The sequence below is a fragment of the Miscanthus floridulus genome, chromosome 10 (assembly GCF_019320115.1).
Source record: "Miscanthus floridulus cultivar M001 chromosome 10, ASM1932011v1, whole genome shotgun sequence".
NCBI lineage: Eukaryota > Viridiplantae > Streptophyta > Magnoliopsida > Poales > Poaceae > Miscanthus > Miscanthus floridulus.
The window spans coordinates 128,268,287-128,279,545 of record NC_089589.1 but is presented as its reverse complement, the minus strand read 5'-3'; the positions used below and the strand labels follow the sequence as shown (position 1 = coordinate 128,279,545).

The window sequence follows — 11,259 nt, the reverse complement described above, 5'->3', positions numbered from 1 at the left end:
TAGCTCATGAGAAGGCAGCTATGGCATTGTTACCCCAGATCTATGTCCCGGAGTAACTGACATGCACATATACTTTGTTGTTCATTTAGTAAATCAGAAAGGAAAATGTTGTTAACTTTTTTAGTAGCTCTAGTTTTCTGTTGCCGTTATTTTTCCTGGCTGAATGAGGATGTTTGCCTTATTGGTAGTTTTGGGGCCTCTACCACTAGCCTCTTTAGGCTTGCTTGACAGATAAATTTTTCCACCGAATTATGGGTCAGCAGCTAAAAAAGTATTTGTGCAAGAATTACGTGGACTGAGAGTAGGCTAATTAATTAGCCAAAAAGCTACAAACCTGCCCAGACTTTGAACTCTTGTGCACTACCCTATAAATGGAGCGAGGCATAAACATAGCAACACAACGCTGGCGTTTTGTAAGTACTTGTATCCTGGCTCACAGCGAGCGTGAAGACCCACACGCACCCTCTCCTTTCGTGATTTTTTTTATTTTTAACACTTTTTTAAACTAATTTGCAATCTAACACTGTTTAAATTTTATTTCTAAAACTAACACTTTTGGCCGCGTCTATTTCCATGGCGCGGCGAAACGCCTGTGCGGCGTCATGTATGGTGGCGCGGCAAGAGGAATGACGTGGCGACGACCGGAATGCTGACCGGTGACGTGGCAGGAGCTACCGCGCTGCGGATCTGGGCGCGGCACTGCCGCGCCACGGCGCATGGCGCGGCAAGCTGCGGGAGGTGCAACAGCAGGGCGCTACTGTGGCTGTGCCAGTGCCTACTGTAGCGGCCGATGGAGACGCAACAGCAGGGCAGGGCACTACTGCACACAACTGCAGCCGATGGAGACGCAACTGCAGGTGCATGCTTTTCATGTTGCTCCGAGCGTGCAACCATGCGCTTCCATGCCGGTGGAGTGCATGCGGTTGCGTGCTGCTTTGCAGGTGAAGCGACATGTTGCCCCATCAAATCACATAGCCTCTAGCTATGTATTGTATGTATATTCATTCTTTTAACAGGAGCATATTACATGCTATTGTACCATATTTTACTACTTCCGTTTGATGTAAGGTCTGTGTTCAACTGATGTAAATTGATTATTCGTAAATAAGAATAGTCAACAAACTATTATCTGATCTTTTTTTTTGGCTTTTTCTGATTTTCTGTATGTTTTATTAGGTTCTCCTTTGAAATTTTCCAGTTTGGCTTATTGATTGATTTGTATTCAGCAGGGCACAATGTCACTGTCCACTCAACCAAACTATGTGGTCAATCAGTCAATGAATAAGACTCAGCTGCCAGGCTGGTTCAGGGCCCACACGAAAAGTGATGGCCTAGCTTATGGGTCTAATAATAGTTCAGTTTTCTAGAATTCACTATGTACTCAAATATAGTTCAGTTTTCTAGATTTCACTATGTACTCACTAGCAGATTTTGATAGGATATTTCTCAGATTTGTTGTATATTTGCATTATGTAGTAAAAAAGGAGGGTACTGTAGACATGGTACCATGGTACATAGATGATGCTAATCTTTAGAGTTTAAAACATTTGCAAAATTTAAGATCAAGAAAAAAATAAATTTTAGAACGTCATTTTGAAACCTCTCACTGCATTTCAGGCGTTGTGCGATTCACATGGTATATGAAAGTTTTAAGGTGAGTAGCAGCTGTTGACTAAAGTACACCAAAACTAGCACCACTTAGGGATGGTGGGGAGACCTTTTTTTATGATCTCAACAAACTTCTATGCGGGTCTGATTCACAATTAGGAAGGCAAAAGGCACCATTTGGTACAACAGCAAAAAGAATAATGTTTCACATGTGGTGTACTGGTGTTGTGTGGGTTAGCTGAGATTTCACATGAAAACTGGGATTTGACTTGTAAACAACCTCTAGAGAGAGAAAGAAGCCCTGCTAAATTGGCTTTCGTATTTATCCTGATTCCTAACAGAGGCGACTTAGAGTATGACTCTTTGAGTACTGATGATATGTTGGGGTTTTTTTTTAACGGTTGAGAAATATCTATATATGTATGCTTACTAGAAAACAGAGAAGTCTGTTAAAAATTAGTTTTTGATATATGATATCTTGATTGCTGGAAGAGTTGTTTTTCCGTGGAGCTATGGTCACTCGGTTGCTCAGTTTTGCGCTTTGTTTACTGACCGTTGAAAATTCTCTACCCATGGGGTGAGTGATTTTGGGAGCCGTGACACTCTAGTGTTGGACGGCGCCCCAACACCCGATCGGGAACAGATAAAAAATGGGAATATTGTGTTCTTGCCCCAACTTTGATGTCCAATTATGATTTTACTCTTGTTTTTTTCATCGTTGTGATTTTACCCCTACTTTGTAACTACTAAGGCTCAGTTTACACTTACTTTTAACTCCGTTAGTTGTATCTAGAATATAAAAAAATTAAAAAAACAACAAAACCCTTCACTCCTACCCTCCCAATCCCCCCATCCTCTTCCGTATCATCTCTAGCTCTCTCGTTCCACATCCCCAAGACCCCAACAGAAGGAGCACCGGAAGCAGTAGTAGGCCGGCGCCCGGCTCGGCCGCTACCATATCCATCCGCAGGGTGCTGGGCGCCCGGCTCGGCCGCTACCATATCCATCCGTAGGGTGCTGGGCGCAGTCAAGGACTAGGCGACCATCGGCATCGCGCGGGTGACGGGCGCCATGGCGCCAGACCTCGACGTGGCCATCGTGCGCGCCACCTCCCACGACGACGCGACCTTGGACGATTGCCACGCGCGGGAGGTGCTCTGCCTCGCGTCCGCCACGGGCGCGGCGCCCGCCTGCGTCGCCTATATCGCCCGCCGCCTCTCTAGGACCCGCAACTACGTCGTCGCCGCCAAGTGCCTTGCGCTCCTGCACCGCCTTGCCGCCGCCGCCGACGACCCCGACCCTACTGAGGACGCCGACTGTCACACCCAATTTTAGGGATAAAATGGGGTGCAAAACCTTATGTGCGCCCAGAGATCAGTCTCACACACAAGCCGACAAATCATGAATAGTATCATCTCCAATGTTTATTACATCACGAATAAGATAGAGTTATTACATAAGTATAGCAGAAATAAATAAAAGATCTCTCGCGGAAGCTCTAATTCACAGGGATGTCGACTAGTTGACCACAAGTCTAGTAGTCCTCAGGAAAATCATCATACCCATAGTCATTTGTTACCCATCCAGGATTTTTATCCAAATAATGAAAATAAACAAGCGTAAGTACATGTCGTACTCAACAAGTGTAACACGGGGTTCATGAGGCTCAAAAGGCTAGACACAGGTTTAACAGCGTTCAGCTTTTAGTTGTCACAATTTTAGCTTATGAGTAGCATCAAGTTGTTTCAATTCCCATTGCAAAACACATGATCAAATGTAAACATGATTAATGAATAGCATAAAAAGATATTACCTAGTGATCATCTATTCCATAAGGGTTCCAAGGCCGCTCGTGACCATGAGCACGGCTGATATACCAGTTTTACACTCTGTAGAGGTTGTACACTTTCACTGTGAGTCATGATACCCATATGCCCGGGTTTATAACTCCCAAAACACTTTCAAGGTGAGCAGGCAGGGTCACTATGAAGCCTTTCAAAGGTTCATCTAACAAGTTAGGGCCGCTAGGTTTCTGTGGCCTACGAATGTAGAGCTCCCCTTCCGACAGGCACAATGACGCGTAGCCTATACACTAACGGACAGAGGCCGCACTATATCCAACCCGGAACACACCCCTCTTGCGCCATAAAGGTAACCACTAACAAGCTAGAAAAGGTCCTCATACTAAGCTAAAGCCAGAGCCATGTAGCCCTCACAGCTGTACTGTAAGTCCCGGATGATCACTTACAGATAAGTCCTTAGGGAGAGAAATCTGAAGCACTTAGAAAGTAGCTAAACACTCCAGCCCCTATTTCCATGTTGCTAAAAAGTCACGTTTTAATGTTTATTGCATATACCATTAGTCAAGTTACAAGATCATGGTTTAATTGAGCACTAGCAAAGCTACCCAAATGCATAACCCATAGGTGACAAGGTAGTAGTTCAATTCTACGAAATCCCTATCAAGATGACACATGCAACATGAATTTAATGAATTAAAGTGAACAGGAAACAAGGATGATCCCATGCTATACTTGCCTTGAGCAACGTACTCCTGCTGGTCCTGCTCGTCAAAGTTGTACCCTTAACTTGTCGAGAACTGCTCACCATCTATACTCGATAACCATAGCAACATACAAGCATCCAGGAGCAATCATGCAAAGCAAACAAGGCTACAGATTAGAACAGTACACCAACAGCAAAGAATCAAGATGAAAAGTTTGGAAAATGAATCTACGTCTCGCTACGAACACACGGACGTGAAGATCGCAACAATCGGATCTAAAACGGAGAAGTTATGAATTATACAAGATTTCCTATAGGCATATAATAGATTAGATCTAAGCTCGAATTATAAAAGTTGGAAATCTACTTTACAGTAGCATAAACATGTAGATTACTTAATTACGAACCTAAACCAACTTGAACGGATCAAATCAGAGTTAAAACGGAGAAATTATGGCTTAAACAAGTTGAATGGCAAAACTATAAATAATTGAAAACATATTTCAGTCCAACCGAACGAAAATACGCTTTCGAAAGAAAGAAACATAAACTGTGAAACGTGCAAAGGACCACGGGTTAACACCAAAGTAATTATAAGGGTGTAACTGCAAAGTCGGCATCGAAAGGGTATCTTTAGATCTGAGCCGTTGGATTAGAAACCGACGGCTGAAAACCGGACCGGCGGGAATAGAGAGAGAGGGGCACTGGAACAGTGACGGCGGCAAGCCTCCGACGTCGGCGCCATGGCCGGCATGCTGAAGCTCTCGGATCTCGACCTCCAGTGCACTATTCGACCAAAGAAAAGTACCGGGAGAGAGAGGAGGGAAAGGGGATCTCACCGGACCCGAAACGGAGGACCGGGAACCAACAACGGAGGCGCGGTGCTCGACGAACGACGGCGGTACTCCAAGCTTGCAGCGGTGCTAGGTTAGGCGGATGCAGCTTGCGGGGCGAAGAAAAACGGCCGCCGGATGGGATAGGGGATAGAGGAGGGGTGCGGCGCTATTTATGGGGCCGAACACTTGGGCGTCACGGCACCGAAGATCGTAGCAGCTCCGGACTTTGGGGGCCCGGCTGGTCAGCGGCGGAGGGAGACTTGTGCGGGCCAGCGAGAGCGGCTGGGCCAGCGAAACTGGGCTGCGCGACTGGGCCGGGGAGACCTGGCTTCGGCCCAAGCGGAGAAGAGCGCGTGCCGGCTCTGGAGTGGGCCGAGCGGAGCAGAGAGAGGCGCAGGCGACGCGGGGAAAAGCTATGGGCCGCGGCAGCAGCAGGCCTTTGGGCCGAAAAGAGGAAGGAGGAGGGATTCTACTCTTTTTTTTCCAATTTCTTTCCAAAGCAATTTTGAAAGCAAGAATTCAAATCGACTTCAAACTTGAGTTCAAATCAAACCATTCCAAAAATTGATATGCAGCAGCATGAATGCACATTCATTGTTGTTAACCTAAATTAAATTTTAATTTGGTAAACTTTATTATTCTTCCTAAATTTAAATGCTCACAAAAATGCTTAGTAAATCAATTTTTCTCTAGTTTCAATTGTTGTAAAATTTAGGGTGTTACAATTCTACCCCCTTGAAATGAATCTCATCCTCGAGATTCGGACGATGCTTACTCAAATAACTATGGGTATGTTTTCCTTAGATCCTCTTCTCTTTCCCAAGTAGCCTCATCCTCGGCATACCGATTCCACTGTACCTTACACATCTTTATAATTCGGCTCCTTGTGACTTTTTCTGCCATCTCTAAAATCCTTACCAGAAACTCCTCATATGTGAGATCCTCCTTAACTGTAAGCTCCTCTAACGGTATCTGCTCTTTAGGTATACGCAAACACTTCTTTAGCTGAGATACATGGAACACATCATGTACACCTGTCAAACTCTCGGGTAATTCCAACTGATAAGCTACCTCTCCACATCTCTCTAAAATCTTGAAAGGTCCAATATACCTTGGCGCTAACTTCCCTTTCATGTTAAACCTTCTCACACTTCTCATAGGTGACACCTTCAAGTACACATAATCACCTTCTTTGAAAACCAATTCCCTTCTTCTAGTATCGGCATAGCTCTTTTGTCGAGACTGAGCCACTCTCAAGTTATCCCTCATCAACCTTACTTGCTCTTCTGCGTCTCTCAATACATCTGGTCCAAACACCTGAGTTTCCCTGTTTGGTTCCAAAACAACGGGGTCCTACACTTTCGTCCATACAAAGATTCGAAAGGTGCCATATTGAGACTTTTCTGATAACTGTTGTTGTACGAGAACTCTGCATAAGGCAAACTCTTGTCCCAACTTGTACCATACTGCAATGCACAAGCTCTCAACATATCCTCTAATATCTGATTAATTCTCTCAGTTTGCCCATCTGTCTGAGGATGATATGCTGTACTAAAGTTCAACTTGGTTCCTAACGAACTATGTACTTGCTGCCAAAAATGAGATGTAAATTGGGTACCTCGATCAGACACAATTTTCTTGGGAACTCCATGTAGACAAACTATTCTTTTCATATATAACTGAGCTAACCTTGGTCCATTATAAGTAGTCTTGACCGGTATAAAGTGAGCAACTTTAGTTAATCGATCCACTATTACCCAGATTGAATCATTCCCTCTCTGAGTACGTGGTAACCCAACTATGAAATCCATACCAACTTCTTCCCACTTCCACTCTAGTATCTTCATTGGTTGTAGCAATCCTGCAGGTCTTTGAAGTTCAGCCTTGACTCTCTGACAGGTATCACATAAAGCAAGATATTCAGCAACATCTCTTTTGAGTCCGTACCACCAATACTTCTCTTTTAAGTCCAGATACATCTTAGTACTTCTAGAATGAATAGAATAAGCAGACTCATGTGCCTCACGAAGAATTGCCTCACGTATAGCCTTATCCTCAGGCACACATAGTCTTTTCCCAAACTATAGAGTCCCATTGTCATCCATATGGAATCCTGGTGCCTTACCAATCACTATGTTTTTCGCTATCTCTTTCAACTTCGCATCCTGTAACTGACCCTTATGTATTTCTTGCTCTAATTTAGGCTCCAACACCAACTCCACTGCATTTGTGACAAAGCCTAAATTTAGTCGCTTCAACTCGGCACACAACTCACTTGACATCGATGTCACTTGCACCTCATTAGCATAACTCTTCCTTCTAAGGGTATCGGCAACAACGTTCGCCTTTCCAGGATGATAGTGTACCTCCAAATCATAATCTTTGATCAACTCTAACCATCGACGTTGTCTCATATTCAAATCTATCTGAGTGAAAATGTACTTCAGACTTTTGTGATCTGTATAGATGTCACTCTTATGCCCAATAAGATAATACCTCCATATCTTCAAAGCATGAACCACTGCTGCTAACTCCAAGTCATGAGTAGGATAATTTAACTCATGCTTTCTCAACTGCCGAGATGCATAAGCCACTACTCTGCCTTCTTGCATAAGAACACATCCAAGTCCTTGACGAGATGCATCACAATAGATCGAAAAGATTTTGTTCAGATCTGGCAAAACCAATACTGGGGCTGTAGTCAACCTCTTCTTCAACTCTTCAAAGTTAGCCTGGCACTTCTCGGACCACACAAACTTAGAATTTTTCTCCAACAAAGTTGTCATTGGCTTGGCAAGCTTAGAGAAACCTTCAATGAACCTTCTATAGTATCCAGCTAATCCCAAGAAACTACGAATCTGTCCCACATCTGTTGGTGGCTTCCAATTCAATACATCTTTCACCTTACCGGGATCTACTGCAATTCCACCGTTAGAGACAACATGGCCAAGGAAAGAAACTTCCTTCAACCAAAATTCACACTTGCTTCGCTTAGCATACAACTTGTGTTCTCTGAGCTTCTGCAAGACCAACCTTAGATGTTCAGCATGCTCTTCTTCTGTTTTGGAGAATATCAATATATCATCGACGAATACCACCACAAACTTATCCAAAAGCTCCATGAACACCTTGTTCATCATGTACATAAAATAGACAGGTGCATTGGTCAAACCAAATGACATAACAGTGTACTCATACAAACCATACCTCATAGTAAAAGTTGTCTTGGGTATATCTGTTGCACGAATCCTCAATTGATGGTAGCCAGAACGAAGATCAATCTTAGAGAAGACACAAGCACCTCTCAACTGATCAAACAAGTCATCAATTCTAGGCAACGGATACTTGTTCTTGATGGTAACCTCATTGAGCGATCGATAGTCAACACACATCCTCTGAGTACCATCCTTCTTGTCAACAAATATAACTGGTGCTCCCCAAGGTGACGAACTAGGACGAATAAAACCTTTCTCCTGTAACTCCATAATTTGTTTCTTAAGTTCTTCTAATTCTTTAACCCCCATTCTATATGGACGCTTAGCTATAGGTGCAGTTCCTGGTAATAATTCAATAATAAACTCAATATCACGGTCAGGTGGCATACCTGGCAAATCATCGAGGAACACATCTAGAAATTCATCCACCACTGGGTCCTCCTGGTTGTCGCTATCATCAAGCTGGTTCACTGTGGCTGTCGGTTGTGCTTGTATTACAACATTAACACCCTAAATTTTACACCGACGGAGAGGGCCACACGTGGTTCCTCCATGAGCTGCTCCGCCCCACCCTCACCGGCCGCCGCGCGGGGGAGCCCGTGCTCGCGCTGCTCCTCGACTTCCCCAACGAGGCGCACACGGCTTCGTGGGACCACTCCGCCTTTGTCTGCGCCTACACCACCTACCTCGACCGCGTCCGCTTCCTCGTCCTGCTCCTCCCCGCGCCGCGCTTCGCCGACGACCGCATCATGAGACCACTGCACACGGTGGCGGCGATGGCCGACATGGACACGAAGGCGCTCTTGGGCCACGAGCGCCACATGCGGCACCTGCTGGACCGCCTCCTCGCATGCCGCCCCGCGGGCTCCACCGGGGCTAGCCGCGTCGTGCGCGCCGCGCTCCACCCGCTACTCAGGGACAACTTCAGAGTCTAGAGTCTACGATGATGTCGCGCTCGTCCTCGCGCTCCCCCTCGACTGCTTCTTCAACATGGACTTCCCCAAGTGCGCCAAGGCCTTCGAGACCTACGTCGGCACCGCCAAGCCAATCGACGCGCTCCACGCCTTCTACGCCTGGTGCGACGATGCCGGTGTCACGCGCTTGTCCGACATCCCCGACGCCAGGCGCGTCGATGACAAGCTCCTCGAGACCATGGAGCAGTTCCTGAGGCAGCGCGGCCGGGCGGGACGCGCCTCGCTGCCACGATCAGCGCGCGTGCCTGCTGTCGGTAAAATAGGGGTAAAATCACAATGTATTCTAATAAGCAGGGGCAATTTCGCAGTGGCAAACTTGTCCTTACTGAGCCCATTTGACACCATTATATGCTGTTCACGGAATAGGGGTAAACTTAAGCCCTGTTTTCAAAAAACAGGGGTACAATCACAACGATGACAAAAGCAGGGGTAAAATCACACCTGGACGTCAAAGTAGGGGCAAGAACGCAATAGCCCCATAAAAAATCAAGTGATTCTGGTCCATACAACACTTGATTTTCTTGACCCTTGGATCTAGATCAAATAAACAAAAAAACTACCCAAACAACACAAATAAATAACCATATTATTTTTATGTAAGTCAAATTGGAAAATATCAAAGGAGAACCAAATAAAACATACAAAAAATAAATAAAAAACAAAAAATAGCTAGATTATTTGCCCGGAAGCCAAATTGGAAAATTGCAAAGGGGAACCGAATAAAACATACAGAAAATCAGAAAAAGCCAAAAAAATCAGATAATAGTTTGTTGACTATTCTTATTTACGAATAATCAATTTACATCGGTTGAACACAGAACTTATATTCAAATAGAAGTAGTAAAATACTGTACAATAACATGTAATCTGCTCCTGTTAAAAGAATGAATATACATACAATACATAGCTAGAGTCTAGGTGATTTGATGGGGCAGCATGTCCCTTCACCTGCAAAGCAGCAGGTAATTGCATGCACTCCACCGGCGTGGAAGCACATGGTTGCACGCTCGGAGCAACATGCACCTGCAGTTGTGTGCAGTAGTGCCCTGCTGCTACAGTAGTGCCCTGCCGTTGCACCTCCCGCGGCTTGCCGTGCCATGCGCCGTGGCGCGGCAGTGTCGCGCCCAGATCCACGGCGCGGCAGCCCCTGTCACGTCATTGGTCAGCGTCTCGGTCGTCGCCATGTCATGCCTCTTGCTGCACCACAATGCATGGCGCGGCACAGGCGTTTCGCCACGCCATGAAAATAGGCGCGGCCAAAAGTGTTAGTTTTGGAAATAAAATTTAAACAGTGTTAGATTTCAAATTAGTTTACAAAAAAATGTTAGTCCACCGCGTCACTGGCCAGCCGCGGCGCACTGCCCGCTCGCTACACTACCTGCCCGCCGCCCCAGCGCAGCCAGCCCGCGGCGCCGCAGATCTGCCGTGTCGCCGGCCCGCCGCGCCGCCCCGTGCTCCGAGCACCACAATGCCAGCCCTAGCGCACAACTTCCTCATGGTCACGGGAAAAGGGGAGTTGAGGCGGCAGATAGGGGATGGCAGGATCGTCCTTTCCCATTTATTTTGTCGAAACATTTTTTTTCTTGGTCCATTATTTACCAGCAGCTCACAGGGTTGAGAAACTGGGGCACACTGTAGCTTCGGAGTGAAAAAACAGGAACAAATCTGCAAAGTTAAAAAAACACAGGGGCAACAATGCGGTTAGAGTTGAAAACAAGTGCAGTAATACAATTGTTCCTTTTATTTATTGATTTGGCCATTTCTTTACCTAATTATCTCACTGTTTAATTGACGTGGACTGGGAGTAGGCTAATTAATTAGCCAAAAAGCTACAAACCTGCCCAGACTTTGAACTCTTGTGCACTACCCTATAAATGGAGCGAGGCATAAACATAGCAACGCAACGCTGGCGTTTTGTAAGTACTTGTATCCTGGCTCGCAGCGAGCGTGAAGACCCACACGCACCCTCTCCTTTCGTGATTTTTTTTTTATTTTTAACACTTTTTTAAACTAATTTGCAATCTAACACTGTTTAAATTTTATTTCTAAAACTAACACTTTTGGGCGCGCCTATTTCCATGGCGCGGCGAAACACCTGTGCTGCGTCATGTATGGTGGCGC

The 11,259-nt window shown here is 45.5% G+C and overlaps 1 pseudogene; it reads left to right on the top strand.

Annotated features, from left to right (window-relative positions):
* The first annotated feature begins 790 nt into the window (after positions 1-790).
* On the top strand, positions 791-10,619 carry LOC136489585 (probable clathrin assembly protein At4g32285; annotated as a pseudogene).
* The last annotated feature ends 640 nt before the right edge of the window (positions 10,620-11,259 follow it).